The sequence below is a fragment of the Hydra vulgaris genome, chromosome 11, assembly GCF_038396675.1.
Source record: "Hydra vulgaris chromosome 11, alternate assembly HydraT2T_AEP".
NCBI lineage: Eukaryota > Metazoa > Cnidaria > Hydrozoa > Anthoathecata > Hydridae > Hydra > Hydra vulgaris.
In genome coordinates this window covers 14,398,770-14,414,463 of record NC_088930.1, presented here as the reverse complement: position 1 = coordinate 14,414,463, position 15,694 = coordinate 14,398,770, and the positions used below count along the sequence as shown (strand labels likewise).

The following is a 15,694-nucleotide window of genomic DNA, read 5'->3' as shown; positions in this document are numbered from 1 at the left end:
ACCAGGCTCTCTCTATGTTGTCGGAAATGAAAACACACAAGCTACAGACAAAGCAGCAACTGTATCTCTAAAAGTTACTTTGTTATGCTATCTTTGAAAGCATTGCTTGATTGTTCACTACTACTTGGGAAAGCGCATTCCATGGGACAACAACTCAATTTGAAAAAAAGAATATTGTTCTCCATAATTTCGTACAAGTTGGTGTTATAGTTTTTGGTTATGCCCTCTCAAAATATACTTGGCTTTACGGTTTGAAAGTTTTGTGGGACGAAAAAACTGACAATTTGAGTTGACGCATAATTTTAAATTACTTGATAAGGTCTACTCTTTTAAGGCGTTCTTCAAGTGTTGTTAGACCGAGCTGTTGGAGTCAACTTCCATAGGAAAGGTGTTTAGTAGATGATATTGTTTTTGTTGCTCAATGTTGGACTTGATTGAGGATGTATTGGACTTGATTGAGGATAAGATGAAGAGGATGTTTTTGTTGCTCATGTTGGACTCGATTGAGGAAATGCCAGACTTTAAATGTGGCGACCAGGCTTGCTCAGCAAACTCGAGGCGGGAGAGAATGTAAATAAGATACAGTGTGCGCTATAAATAAATAATGCAACTGCAAAATGTTTTTCGAGTTGTCCTAGCATTCTATTTGCTATTGGACACCTTCACACCAAGGTCTCGTTCGACTACAGTCTTTTTGAGTGGATAACGCGTGCCGTCAACGTTAGCCATTGAGTACTTTCGCGTCAACTTGTTACATGTGCAACCAACATTCATTACTTTGCATTTCTCAATGTTGAAATGTGTAAACCAAATATATGACCATTCCACTGCTATGTCAATGTCAGCTTGAAGAGTAATGCTGTCCGGCTCGTTTTTAATCGTGCCAATAATTTTACTGTAGTCAGCATACATTTCATATGATGCTGTCTGGCAGGTCATTAATAAAGATTACGAAGAGCAATGGGCCCAAAACCGAGCCTTAAGGCACGCCACCTAGTGAGGGAGATAGTGATAGAGATGCATGTATGTATATATATATATATATATATATATATATATATATATATATATATATATATATATATATATATATATATATATATATATATATATATATATATATATATATATATATATATATATATATATATATATATATATATATATATATATATATATATATATATATAGACCAAATGGTCTTGTCATCAAAAACCGCTTTACATTGCAATAAATATATATATGTCAGATACCAAGTATGCAAAAATATTATTTACAAATATCTTTTTTTTTTTCTTTTTTTTTCTTTCTTTTTTTTTTTGTTTTTTTTAATATTTACACATTTATTACTACCACAATGTTGAAAATATATTTATATAGATAACTTGCGAATGTTGACATTCCCGTTTTCAAAAAAAAAAACATGCGCGCACATACAGTGGTGGCCAAAAGTATGGAAACTTTTCAAAAATGCTTTTTATTTATTTATAAAAAATCCAACACTTACTACATATTATGCATATGTTTATTGAAGTCGTAGTACAACTTTTAAATAAAATAAAACTTTTTTTTTTTTATTAACATATACAAAAAAAAATTAAATTTTTAAATTAGGCCTGGTCATAAGTATGGAAACTTATGACCATTTTAAATATTCCTTTGCAAACAATAATCTACCCATCTTATTTTTCTTAGAAATTAACGGTTTTTCGACAGCCACTCTTCCAAATAAGCCCGCATCATTTAACCTTCTACGAGCTGTCCTGTCAGATAATAAAACTCCATGCTGTTCCAAGATTTCTTCTTTTATATCCTTTGATGACTTTCTAGGATCTTTTGTAGAAGTATTTTTTATAACTTTATCCAATCTTTTTGTTGTTTTTCTTGGTCTTCCAGGTTTCATTTTCACTTCCACAGTTCCCATTTCTTTGAATTTTTTAATAATTTTTGAAACTGTACCTTTTGGAACTTGAAAATTTCGAGAAATATCAATTGGTTTATTACCGTTTTTAAAACACTCAACTATTTTATTTTTAATATCACTAGACTAATATTTTCGCGGTGCCATACTGATTAATATAAAAGTAAACTATGATGAACTAACAAAGATGTCAATTCTAACACGTTTTAATTCTAAATGATAAGATTTGTTTATGTTTAGTGACAAGTTTGAACAAGTTTCCATACTTTTGTCCAATCGAAATTAAGAAATATTAGTATGTAATAAAATGTCTTAGAAAAGACAAGTTCAAACTTGTAGTATATATAAAGTAGACTATTGCAAGTACACTCGGGTTAAATAATTTTGATTTTATTTAATACAAATAAAAAAAAATGTAATTTTAAAAAAGTTTCCATACTTTTGACCACCACTGTACTTGTAGGCAGAAAAAACATCGGAAATTTAATAATCGGAAATTTTCATGCAATAAACAATAAGATTTTTGTATATTTTGTTAGAAAATTTATTCACTTATTGATTTTTTAACAAGAATTAAATTAATTTTCACGAGTTAAATTTCAACCAGTTGTTGTGTCTCTAGTTACTCAAAAAGATGTAAAAACCAATGTGGGTTTAAAATTTATAAAGTTTCTTTTTAAAAATCAGCTTTTAAAAGAAAAAGACTGATCCATGACGCAGAGACTGGATTAAAGCAATTCATAATATTGAAGTTGCTCTAATTTCTAATTCGATCCAAAAAAGAGAAGGGAGAAGTATGCTAAAGTATATAAACGAGGGTCCTCATCAATATTATCATTTACGATATAGAGCTTGATAACTAAATATATTATGGAACCAAACCACCTAATAATAAGTCTACTATTTATAAGTATTTTCAACACAACATTTATAAAGCAGAGTTTTAAACTTTTTACTTTCAATTAATACAGTACTAAACTTAATTGAAATATTGAATTTGAAAAATGACTTGAACAAAATAAACATATTTCATACTACAATCTAACATCAGAAGAACAGAAGAATTTTTTTTCTTAAAATAGTAATGTAGCTCTTTAAAAAAGTTTAAACTTACTTCACTCACACTTGATTTTGGAGGACCATCTATATTTTGTGCTTATTAAGTACAGTATAATAAAAAACATTAACTGTATGTACTGAAGTAAAAAAAGAGTACTCGCTTCATATGCGAGAGGTTCCGAGTTCGATCCTCACCACGTCCCTGTTTGTACCGTGCTCAAATTTATTCTCCGCGTAGCGACCTTGTTCGTCAAGGCTCGTGCTTCGGAGTTATAGAGTTAAGAGAGGGTTATAACCACAATTAAGTAGCCTCCTCGTCTGTAGTGCCCTTCTCAGCCTTAGGGAGGTGAACTAACATTAAAAAAAAAAAACTTCTCAATAGCAAACTTGATTTAATTATAAACATATCAATACCATTAAATGTCTAATTAGTACATAATAAAAACCAGCTGGGGCAACTAGTTTTTTTATCTCCTGACTGGGTGATTGTGTATCAGACAGATTACTATTTCAGAATAAATTTATATCAAAAATTTAAACCTGGTGGCTATATTCTTGCTGACAGAGTGCTGATTCTTATCACTTACTGTTGTTATTCGATAACTATTGTTTTTTTTATGTAAAATAATTTGATTGTATCTTTAGATTTTATATTTATTATTTGCTGAATAAAGCCTTCTATAACAACGTGTTTTAATTTCCTATTATTAATTCACTACAGCGGGAATCGATATTAAAAATGCTAATGGGACAACATTAAAAAACATTAAATTTTCATGTTTATTTTCCATGACTTTTTCCTAAAACTTTAAAATACAAAGTAACAAAAAATTTTACACAATCCTTTACTTTTACCCAAAAACATAAACTTGCATTAAAAGTGCTCTTATTGACTTTTAAATAATGATGTTATTATGAGCAGTGACGGATCCAGGATTTTTTGGTGATTGAGATAGCTAACTTCCAGACATGATGAGATTTTCACCTTAAGGCTCCTTTTGCTGTGGAAACATTCACCACGGCTAAGGAGCCTTACCTACCCCTAATTATATATAATATTAATTAAGTATAAAACTAAATATATAATGGTCTCTCGGCGTTCAAAAATTATGACCATTTGAAGTTTAAACCCCCTCAATTTGAGGGATTACAAATTTTATATGGTCGTAATTTTTGAACGCTGAGGGATAATACCATAAAACTTAAAATTTAACGATAAATATAAGTCTAACTGAGAATAGCATATAAATCTTTTTTTAGCTTGTTGTCTCTCGCATTCGGTGTGTGTGTGGAGGTGGGTGGGAGGGATGAAGTCAAAGGTTTTTTTTCGTTACTAGCCTCCAATCGCCGCAATTTTGTTGCAAAGCCTCATTATTTGACATAAGTATAAACATATAAATGTTTAAAGTTTGCTCCATGTCTGGAAGTTAGCAATCTCAATCACCAAAAAAGCCTGGATCCGTCACTGATTATGAAATTTTAAAAATACATTTTTTGCAATCTTATTATGCAACTAAGTTAATCATAATGCATTATTAATTTAATTTACTGACTTTAGCAGGATGTCCAAGTTGCTAGCCACCCTAGTAAAAAGTAAATTTGTAGAAAAGCATTATATTATTATTTACAGATTAAAAATCTAAATACATTTTAAAGGAGAGTAAATTTAATTTGTCTAGTTTAAAAAATTTTTGATCACTTTTTTGTACTGTACAGAACTCATTTTGTTCTGACACAAGTGTAAAGCTTTCATCATTTCCTGCTAACTTTCCTACTATTTTCTGTTGATTTGTTACACCTTCTTGTTAGAAATAGCATTATTAGGTGTCTGCACCGAGGTGCCACTGCACCTCGGATGCTAAATTACTACTATTTAAAAATATTCAATTATGATGTTGTTACTTATTAAATTTCAAAAGATTTTTAAAAGCAATATGAATTAAAAAAGCTTATAAGAATTATGCACGCGCATGTTGTTTACAAAAAGATATGACGTTGCACGGAAAGTCATGTACACGAGTATAATAAAAAACTCGTATAATAAAAAATAAGAAATTATTTGTGAAGCTTACAGAGAATAAATTTAGAAAAAATCAGTAACTGAATTTTTATACTTTAAAGTACTCTTTTCAATAGTTTTTTTAAAACAATTTAAGTTTTTAAAATCAATATTATTCAAACTTATTAGTGAAAACTTATTCCAGATATTAGGTGTAGGATAAGTAATTTTGAATTGCTCAAGCTTATATTTGCATGAAAGATCTAACAAGGTAATATTTGTACGCAATAAATATTTATTATAGCGTAAGGAATATTGGTATTTAAATAACCTGAAAAGTATAATGGTAAATTGAATAAATTTCTTGATATAATATTCGTCTAACTGTAAAATTTACTCATGATAATATTTTGATAAACATTTCTTAAGAATAAAATAATTTTTTTTTCAATCTACGTAGATTGAAAAAATAACTAGAGGTATACCTCTAGTTGATTCTTTTTTTTTTAATTTGTTGGTCGTATTACAATTATATATTGTCAAAAACAAAAATAATGGGCTTTCACGAATTTTCGACAAACGATATAACAAATATATAACAAGGTATCTGAAAGAAGATCAAAGGATCTTGTCGTTAGAACCTTAAATAAGTTAAAACAAGCATTTTACAAAGGTTACAACAATATTAAACTTCTACAAATTTCAAAGTATATATTATATAATCGAAAGAGAGATTTTTATGGTTATTGCAATAATTTAAGTAAGTCATGACTACTTCATAGCTTACTTAAATTTCCATTGGTTGTATTATCTAGTTATTTCATTCTTACATTAAAGAATTAACTTTTAACTATTTAAAACAGCTAATATACATTAGAGCCATGCGAAGCTTCAATATTTCGAATCGAATCAAATCAGAAAAGTGATTTGAAATTCGATTCGAAACATTTCTATATGATTCGAAACGAATCAAGGTAGTTTCATTATAAACATTCAAAAAAAAATTATAAATTTTTTTAACATTTTTTTGATTTCTGATACTCTAATAATCAAAACCGTCAGAGAATCTTTTAAAAAGTGCCCAGTAGGCACGCTTTTCTAGGTACGTCGTACGAACGTCCTTACATGCCCGTTGGGTTAAAATAAATTTAGTTATAGGCACGAGATAAATTCTTAGCAATATCGCAGTTTTAAAACAAGTATTTTTCAAAACAGGAAAAAACAGGAATTTCACAACAGTGAATCTGCATACGTATGAACTAACGTTAGTGCAAATTTGCATCAGAGCGAATTGGTATAAGTGCTTAGCAGTTGCAAAAACTGACATAAGAATAAGTTTTCATTAGTATACGCTGTCAATTATACAGTTCGCACACTATACTTTTCATTTATGAAGATTTGCACTTATACCGATTCGCGCTTTTAGCAATCTTTGCAGATTCTTTCGGCGCACTTATGCCAGTTTGCACTTATGCAAGTTTTGACAGTTTCGCATTTATGAGGAGACTTTTGAAAGTTCGCTTTTATGCCGAACTGTCGTAAGTGCGAAGAAAAACTGTTTACTATTTGTAAACAGACACAAATAAGAACTCGAAACGAGTGCCACAGCCTTAAACAGACATTTTGCTTAGTGAGTTTTTGCCCTGGTTATTTTGATTCCAGATTGTTTCTGAACCTGGTTATTTCATTACTTAATTGTTTTTGTACATGAATATTTCATTAGCTAGTTGTTTCTGTACCTGGTTATTTCGATACCTGGTTGTTTCTGGTTATTTTAATACCGATCTCCTCTAATAACGTTTTTTTATAAATATAATTTAAATTTATTTTGTTTTTAAAATAAATTTTGTTTGTTTTTATAAATTTTAATGAATCATTGAATATCACGAGCGTTAGTCAGTGACGTGATTTCTTAATAATGTTTTTTAGATTAATAAATTAAAACATGGTTTATTATTATTAGAGAAAGCTTTACTTTTTGGAATATTCGATTTAGATATGGTCTCAAAGTTACTTTTAATTCGGACCGTAGAGAAAGCTTTACTTCTAAACTTTATTTTTTCCCGCTTCGTACATTGTTTTTATATCACGACTTATATTATTGTTATATCACCCGAAAATAATTTAATTGGCTAAAATTTATCTGGTCTCATTTTAGTATTTAGTTAATCTTATTAGAATTTTTTTTTAATATATTATTTATCCGCTGATTTTCATATTATTACCATTATCAAGGAACTTATATTCTATATTATCTTACATTCATTACTCAGCTTTGTTTTGATTTTCACTTGCACAATTTTCGTCTTTTATTTTTCAGAGAATTTCTTATATCCTTCACTACATGTTTAAATCTTTACATTTTTGCAGACGATATATATATATATATATATATTTTTTTTCTACTTTTTCATATATTACTTGATTTTTAGTTATGATTTTAAGTTGCGCGGGTTGTTTCATTTTCTTACACTTTAGATTGGTTAACAAAATTTGAATGAAGAATCTATGACAGCGTTAGAGTTTTTTGAGGACTCTATTGTGTTTTATTTAATTTTAAAAGGGTTTTTAATAGGGTATATTGCCATTTGACTGTTTTTGGTTTATTTGTGCTGGAAGTACCTTGTGGTTTAAATGGTCTTAGGGAAAGATTTATTAGTATTTTCTGTTTCTGGCATTTTTGTTTGAATTTTAATTTATTGTGCTTAGTTTTTTCTACCGGTGGTATGGTAAGTGATTTATTTAATTATTGTTATTTATATTGCGCAGTAGATCAACACTTTTTATATCATATCATCAAAAAATACTTTGTGTTTCACAAATTTGGGTGTGGTTGGGTTTTGGCTTTTGTAGTAAATCCTTTTTTAATGCAGTATGGAAAAGTCGTAAGTCGCGGGGTAAAGCATAAGTGGCGATGACGTTTGTCTGACGGGATAAACTAGTTATAAGTACTGATCATCATCGAAACGCCAGTAATAATAGACGCGACTCTGAGGAGATGTTTATTACTTAATCACTACACAAATTATGTTTACACATTGGCATTAATGTTTTTTTTCCATTCTGAAGCCTTTCATTGCTGGATGCGTACTTTTTATTTTTGAAATCAATTTTTTGTTTTATTTATTTTTTGTTTGGTGACATACTTTTTGTATATCTTCGTTAATATTAGTGTTTATAAAACATTTTATTTTTTATTATTATTGTTAAGACTGTTTAGGTGCATTGTCTGTCTTACTTATAATTTAAATATTTCTCTATTAATCTTTATTTTTTATTTTTTGTCTTGACAACTGTCAAAATATGCTTTGTTCGAAAAATAATTATCCTGTATTCTAATGTACTTCATTTCTTCCCTCAGGCATTCACTGCTCTTGTGTGACCATTCGGCGAATTTTATATATGCCAGAATTATATATATGCCAAAGTTTTTAAATAAATATTATTAGACTTATGTTTAAATAGTTAGTTAAGTAACCTTTGCTTCTACGTGTTACTGATTTTAGCTAGAAATATTTTAAATTAAGTTATAATATTTTTCTGATATTCAATTGAGCTGCGAATAAAAACTTACAAACACCACCAGCAATTTCAAGTGATTTCGTAATCGGTTCGAATTAGGAACTTTTTTTTCTTAATTTACGTTTAGTTTCCGCCTGACAAATAAATATAAAACTTTGTATAACAAATTAAAATTTTTCATAGTTTTTAATAAAATTTTTTAATACAAAGATTTTAATTAAAAACGTGTTTTAAATTTGTCGAAAATTAGGAATTCGAAACTAAATTTTTCTTTTAACTTTTCGTTAAAATTTTGATAAAGACGTTTTCATTAGAAAATTTAATTGTAATATTTTTCTCCATTTATTTAAATATATATATATATATATATATATATATATATATATATATATATATATATATATATATATATATACATATATATATATATATATATATATATATATATATATATATATATATATATATATATATATATATATATATATAACATTATAACAATCGATATCTTTAATGAAACTCTTAAAAAAGGTATAATAAAAAGTGACGTTTCCGACCACTTCCCTATTTTTTTCTCTATTAATATTGACAAAAAATTAATACAACAACATAAAAAAGTCATTATCAAACGTTTTTTCACCGATGCAAATCTAGCATTGTTTAAGGATCAATTATCTTTAATAAATTTGAATCATATAAACAGTTCATTTGAAGCTAGTGAAGTATACGATACATTCTTTAAAACTTCCTATGAAATATATGATGTAAATTTTCCAAAACGTGAATTTATTATAACCAATAAAAGTTTAAAGTCACCATGGGTCAATAAAGATCCTAGGAAATCCTCAAAAATAAAGCAAAAACTGTATATACTTAAAAAAACCAACCCCAGAAAATAAAGTTATTTATAAAAATTATGCTAAAATGTTTGAAAGTCAAAGTAAAAAATTAAAAAAAAGATATTATAATGGTTTACTAGAAAAATATAAATATAGTTTAAATGCACATGGCAAATTACTGGAAATAGTAAATTAAAATTATGCTCTGTGCCTAACACTATAAAAGTTAATGGCGTATTTTTATATGAAACCAAACAAATAGCAAGAGAATTAAATAAATATTTCTTGTCTGTTGGCCCTAATTTAGCTAAAAATACTCCAAATATGATTAATCCAATAAATGATTACGTGTTTCCATTAATCTCTAGTTATATAAATTTGAAGTACCTTCTTCAGAATTTGAAAGTGCTTTTAAAATGCTTAAAACTAATGAAACAGTTGGTCCTGACGATATAAATTGTAATATAGTCATAGATTCACACTATACCATAAAACATATTCTTTTTAAAGTTTTTAAATGTTCTATAAATCAAGGAATTTTCCCCGATCAATTGAAAATAGCCAAAATAACGCCAATATTTAAAGGAGGCGAACCATCAAATGTCAGTAATTATCGACCAATATCTATCCTCTATGTTTTTTCAAAAATTTTAGAAAGAATTTTGTTCAACCAAATATCTAATCTTCTTGCTGTTAATAATATACTTTACATAAATCAATACGGTTTTAAAAGGAATAACTCTACTGAACATGCAATAACTCATCTTACTCGAAGTATAACTGATCATTCGAAAAGTTAGAGTTTACTTTAGACGTCTTTATAGACCTATCTAAGGCTTTTGACACAATTGACCATGAAATACTTTTTAAAAAGCTTGAACATTATGGTATCACCGGTAATGCTTTAAAACTACAAAGCTATTTAAAACATCGCATGTCTATGTCGACGGATCTTCTTAACAAGATTATCAAAATGTAGGGATCTATACTAGGGCCCTTATTATTTCTGATTTATGTTAACGATCTCCATGAAGTCTCAAAATTAACAACTATAATGTTTGTTGATGATACAAACCTATTCCTATCTAATAATAACATCAATAAACTTTTTTATGATATGAACATTGAACTAACAAAAATATCTGATTGGTTTAAGTAAATTAAACTTTCATTCAACATTGATAAAACTAAATAGATTTTCTTTCATCCACGATTTAAAAAACATTTACTTCCAAGTAATATGCCTCTTCTTCATATTGATAATATTCAAATAAAAAGAGTAATTTTCACAAACTTTCTAGGTATCATTGTAGATGAAAATCTATCATGGAAGAATCACATCGGACATTTATGCAACAAAATTGCAAAAAGCATTGGAGTTTTATATAAAGCAAGAAGCGTTTTAAACAAACATTCATTAACTCAACTATATTACTCTTTTATACACTGGCATATTAATTATACTAATATTGTATGGGGTAGTACTCATAAAAGTATATTAAAGCCACTTTATTGTCAGCAGAAGCATATTGCACGTCTTATAAATTTCAAAAATCGTTTTACTCACTCAAGGCCACTTTTATTTAACGTGAATGTTTTTAATATATATCAAGTAAATGTTTATAATGTTCTTTGTTTTATGTTTAAATGTAAAACCAACTCATCTCCAGCTTCCTTTTTTGATTTATATTCTTTAAATGAAAAAAATAAATATTCTTTAAGAAATGATAATTTTATTAAACAACCAAAATTTCAAAAAAAACTTTAGTAAATTTTGCATTTCTTTTCGTGGAGCTTTTTTATGGAATCAAATAATTTAAAAAAATTTTGATTTTTCTCATGAATGGAATTATTATATCTTCAAAAGAAAACTAAAAAAAGTAATTTTCTCAATTGAAAATATATTTATATACTTTTAATTATACCCAGTTTTGTCATCACTCATTTATATTTTACTTTTATACAATATTGATTTAAAGTTTATGTGAGAAACTATATTTAAACACCATTATTTGAATTTTGTTAAAAGTTGCACTGACATTATTTGAAGAGTAGTCATTTATTATTTACTTGTTTACTTTAATTTTTATTTTTATTTGTAATTTTTGTAAATAACTTGTATTACGAACGGTATATACTTTTAATATTGAATTTAATTTTGTAATAAAAAAATATATATAAAAAGATAAAAACAAAAAAATAAATAAAAAAAATTAAAAAAGAAAAAAAAAAAAAGTTGATGTATGTGAATGGATGTATCTGCAAATATTGTATGTATGATATTTTTGGAAGTAAACCACCCTTTGACAGTGGTTTAGCATTTTTGGCGGTGTAAGCGTAAACGTACCACCATTTGATAAATTCTTCTTCACAATATTTTGGACAACCTTAAAGTGCATTTGGATGTACCTAGTGCAATCATATTCTTATTATTTTCGGTTATTTATTAATTAATTAACAATTAAGATTAGTGTAATTATAAGATACATTTGAGTAACAAGAATCAGTGATCGTATAGATGCGAGTAAGATGCGAGACGTATTTGTTTATCAAGAATATTATGATATTGTTTTCGCTTGAGTCATGCGGTTCAGAAGAGTTGGTATTTTAATTCATGCCATAAAGACCATAACTAAAGAAAAGTTTAAAATTTGTATTTGCTTATTTTTGTTTTTTCTAAAATCTAAATAAAGTTCAAAATTCTTCAACAGCGGTTCTCGGTGACAAGACCTGTATGGTCTTCTTTGAGTATCCGCGTTCTTTATCTTTATTCTTTATTATTTTTTTTTTTTAACGATTTCTTTGCATGTACTTTTTCTTATTGATATATTTGTAAATATGTATTAAATATTGTAATAAAGAACAAAAAAAAAAAATTTAAAAAAAATATAAACAAACGTAAAAAATTAAAAAAACTAGAAATAAAAAATAAAACTTAGCTTATTTGATAAAACATCTAATAATTAAGAATAAAATTTAAAACTTTACAAATGAAACCTAATTTTACTGCTGAGTGCACTTAGACAATCTTTTTAAAGTATTTTAATAAAAAATTTATAATATTTTTGGAATTAGCCAAAATGAGCTTATTATCAATTTATAGCTCTAATGTAAATAAAATAAGTACCTATTCCAGACCATCTTGAATCTTTTAGCTATTTTTTAAAGTTAAAATTTTAAACCTTTTTTCTTTCAACGGTCTTTTAAATAAAGCTTTGAAATAGCTTGTGTTCTATAAATTTTTATGTGCAAAATCTAACTCCTGTTAAATAGACATAGCTAATGCTTTGCTGTTTTTCTCCAACAATCTGTGTTCAGCTTTTTTGTTGAAAAAATGAACTTGAACCCGTGAAAAATGTTGTCGTAGATAAGCATTTAAAATAAAAACGATAAAGCTACAAACTGAGATCAAGTAGAGTATAGTATTTTAATACGTTTGCCTGAAATCAATAAAACAATTTAATAAACAGTGGACAGCAAAATTATTAGTTACACTTGCAAAAATTAACATATTAACCGTCATAAAAAAATTAACATATTAACCGTTATAAACTACTTTACGTATTATTATATTAAATTTTTATATTAATATTGGTGTTACTAACTTAAATAAGTATTTTTCTTTAAAAAGTAAAACAATATTTTGCCCGTTCATCTCTTGGCGTAGTGATACGTGGTCTCCCACATTTTCCCTAAGTTTGCAATTTTTCTCTGAGAGTAACTTGAATGTTTTAATAAAGTAGGTATTTCTAAAACCATTTTTGCTAGATATATCTTTAGATTTTCCTATTAGGCACCAAAGTTCAAATATTTTTAGTTAAAGTTAATTACTCTGTTTGTATGTTTTTGTAAGTTTCTTTGACAATTTGTGTTCTTAAATCCCTAATGCCAAAATTATATCTTGTTTGAATTTACTTTTTTTGACCTTTCTTTATTCCTATATTGAAATAGATTGTATTATATAATACAAAAATATCCACAACCAGGGGCGCCCAAGGCATTTTTTGGTCTTTGAGATAGCAAACTTCCAGACATGGAGCAAGCTCCAAACATTTATATGTTTATACTTATGTCAAGTAAGGATGCTTTGCAAAAAATTGCAATGAATGGAGCTTGGGAACAAAAGAGCCCCAAAAATTTAGTCCCCCTTCTTTCCCAAACGTGAGAGCAACAAGTTGATAAAATATTTTTTGTATTATTTTCAACTAGACTTATATTCATCGATAAATTATAAGTTTCATAGTATTACCTCTCAGATTTCAAAAGTTATGACAAAATTAAATTTGCATTGAAATATGCTCTCACGTTTGGGGCAGGGAGGGGGGCTAATTTTTTGGGATTTTTTGTTCCCTAGCTCCAATCATCGCAGTTTTTTGCAAAGCATCCTTATTTGACATAAGTATAAACATATAAATGTTTAGAGTTTGCTCCATGTCTGGAAGTTTGCTATCTCAAAGATCAAAAAATGCTTTGAACGCTCCTGTCCACAACCAGGAGCGATTGTAAGAAAAAAAGAAAAAATGGGCGTAGTTCTCAAAACTAAAAATTGGCCTTCTAAAACGACTAAGCAACTATATTCCTCTAAATACAGTATAAATAGTGTAGAAATGTATTTGTAACGAATTTATTTTAAAAGTATGATGTCACATAATTAGTTTACAGTTATAAAGTAAGTTATATTTTTTTTACCTGATATTAAACTTTTTTTCCTTTCTAATTTCATTACAGCCAGATAAAGAATCATTTGTTATTAATCAACACCCAGGGATTTTCACGTCTGGTGAAAATTGCGCAGGACCACTTCGAGAAAATCACAACCTGCTAGCTTGGTTAACATGCTTGTTTTGCTGCTGGCCGATTTCGATTTTTTCTATAATTAAAGCTTATGAGGTTTGCTTTTTATTTTTTTGTAAGAAGAAAGAATAGAGTTTTAAGTTATTATTATTTTCTCTAGGAAAAACAATTTAAAAAAATTAGATTACATTATATATGTTACATTTCTGTTTTAAAAGCATAAGTTTGTATTTTAGGTTACCAGCGCTCTTGGTAGAGGTGACATATTAAGAGCTCGCAATGCATCGAAATCTGCAAAAAAGTTTGGGTATGCTTCCTTGGGGTGCGGTACTTTTGTGCAAATAATAATTTTTATTGTCACAATAATTTTGATTACAGCAGTTTTACTTTCTATAGGTTATCGAATCAATATATTTGAGATTATGAAAATTTAAAACCAGAGTTATATATAACTTTTTTTATACATACCGGAAAATAATTTTTTTTGTTATTGAATTGAATATAATCTCATGGTTAAGAACTAATTTAAAATATGTTTTATTTTATCAAAATCAAAACAGGGTGAAAATTTCAAATAAACATTAACAAGAAAAGTTTTTTTTTATATAGTTGACATCTTCGATAAGCAAATAACCTTATGAAAAATATTTTTTAAACTTAAAAGACTTAATTAAATCCTAAAAACCTATTTAAACCTGACTTCAGAGGTGGCGCCAAAACTGTGAATTATAGAACTTTGTGGAGTTGTTGCTACTGACAAAAACTGTATGATTTTAAACTGAACGCTAACTGGCTTAAATTAATGGTCTTTAATTTGGTTATTTTTTTGATACCACACCAAATGTGAAATCTAAAAGTTTTATAATGATGTATTTGAACATGGGACGATTCCTTTTATTAATAAATCTACAAGAATAACTGTGACTACAAGCTACTTTGATAGAAAGTATTACAACAACTGATACTTTTAATAAACTTCTCAAAAAAATATAGTTAAAAGTAACTTCTGATCACTTCATTTTCTTTTTATCAATTTACATTACCTCATTAAATATATTCCAACAAAAAGTAAAGTTTAGAAAACGCTTTTTTACGTCATTGAATTTAAAATCATTACAAAAACAATTATCTTTGCTTCATTGGAAACAAGTAAAAGCTTTTGGAGACAGTAATCTGGCTTATGAGATATTCCTTAAAAGATTTTATGAAATACTCAACGTTTGTTTTCAAAAATGTATTTTAACTAAAAAAAGCTAAAGTTTAAGGTCAAATAAATCACTATTGTGTTGTCTTGGTACCCGATAGGCAAACAATATTGGCGCAATATTGTTTGCTGTATGTAAACTATATAAACAGCCTTGCGCCAATATTGTTTGCTACACGCGTAATGTTTTTATTGAGTTCTATCAGATAATGTCAATGAAATGTTGTCATTGAGTCGTATTAATCCTTAAATGGGTTCATGTTTTACATTGTACACCGATACAGGGAGTTTTTAGACCATTTAAAAATTAAAATTTCAAAACAGATGATAATGACAATGTTACAAATTATTACTCT

The 15,694-nt window shown here is 27.4% G+C and overlaps 1 non-coding gene across 1 annotated transcript; it reads left to right on the top strand.

Moving 5' to 3' along the window:
- Positions 1–7,526: 7,526 nt before the first annotated feature.
- Positions 7,527–14,639, top strand: LOC105845506 (uncharacterized). Its single transcript, XR_010641791.1, has 3 exons — positions 7,527–7,708; positions 14,069–14,230; positions 14,371–14,639. It is a non-coding gene; the product is annotated as an uncharacterized LOC105845506 (transcript).
- The last annotated feature ends 1,055 nt before the right edge of the window (positions 14,640–15,694 follow it).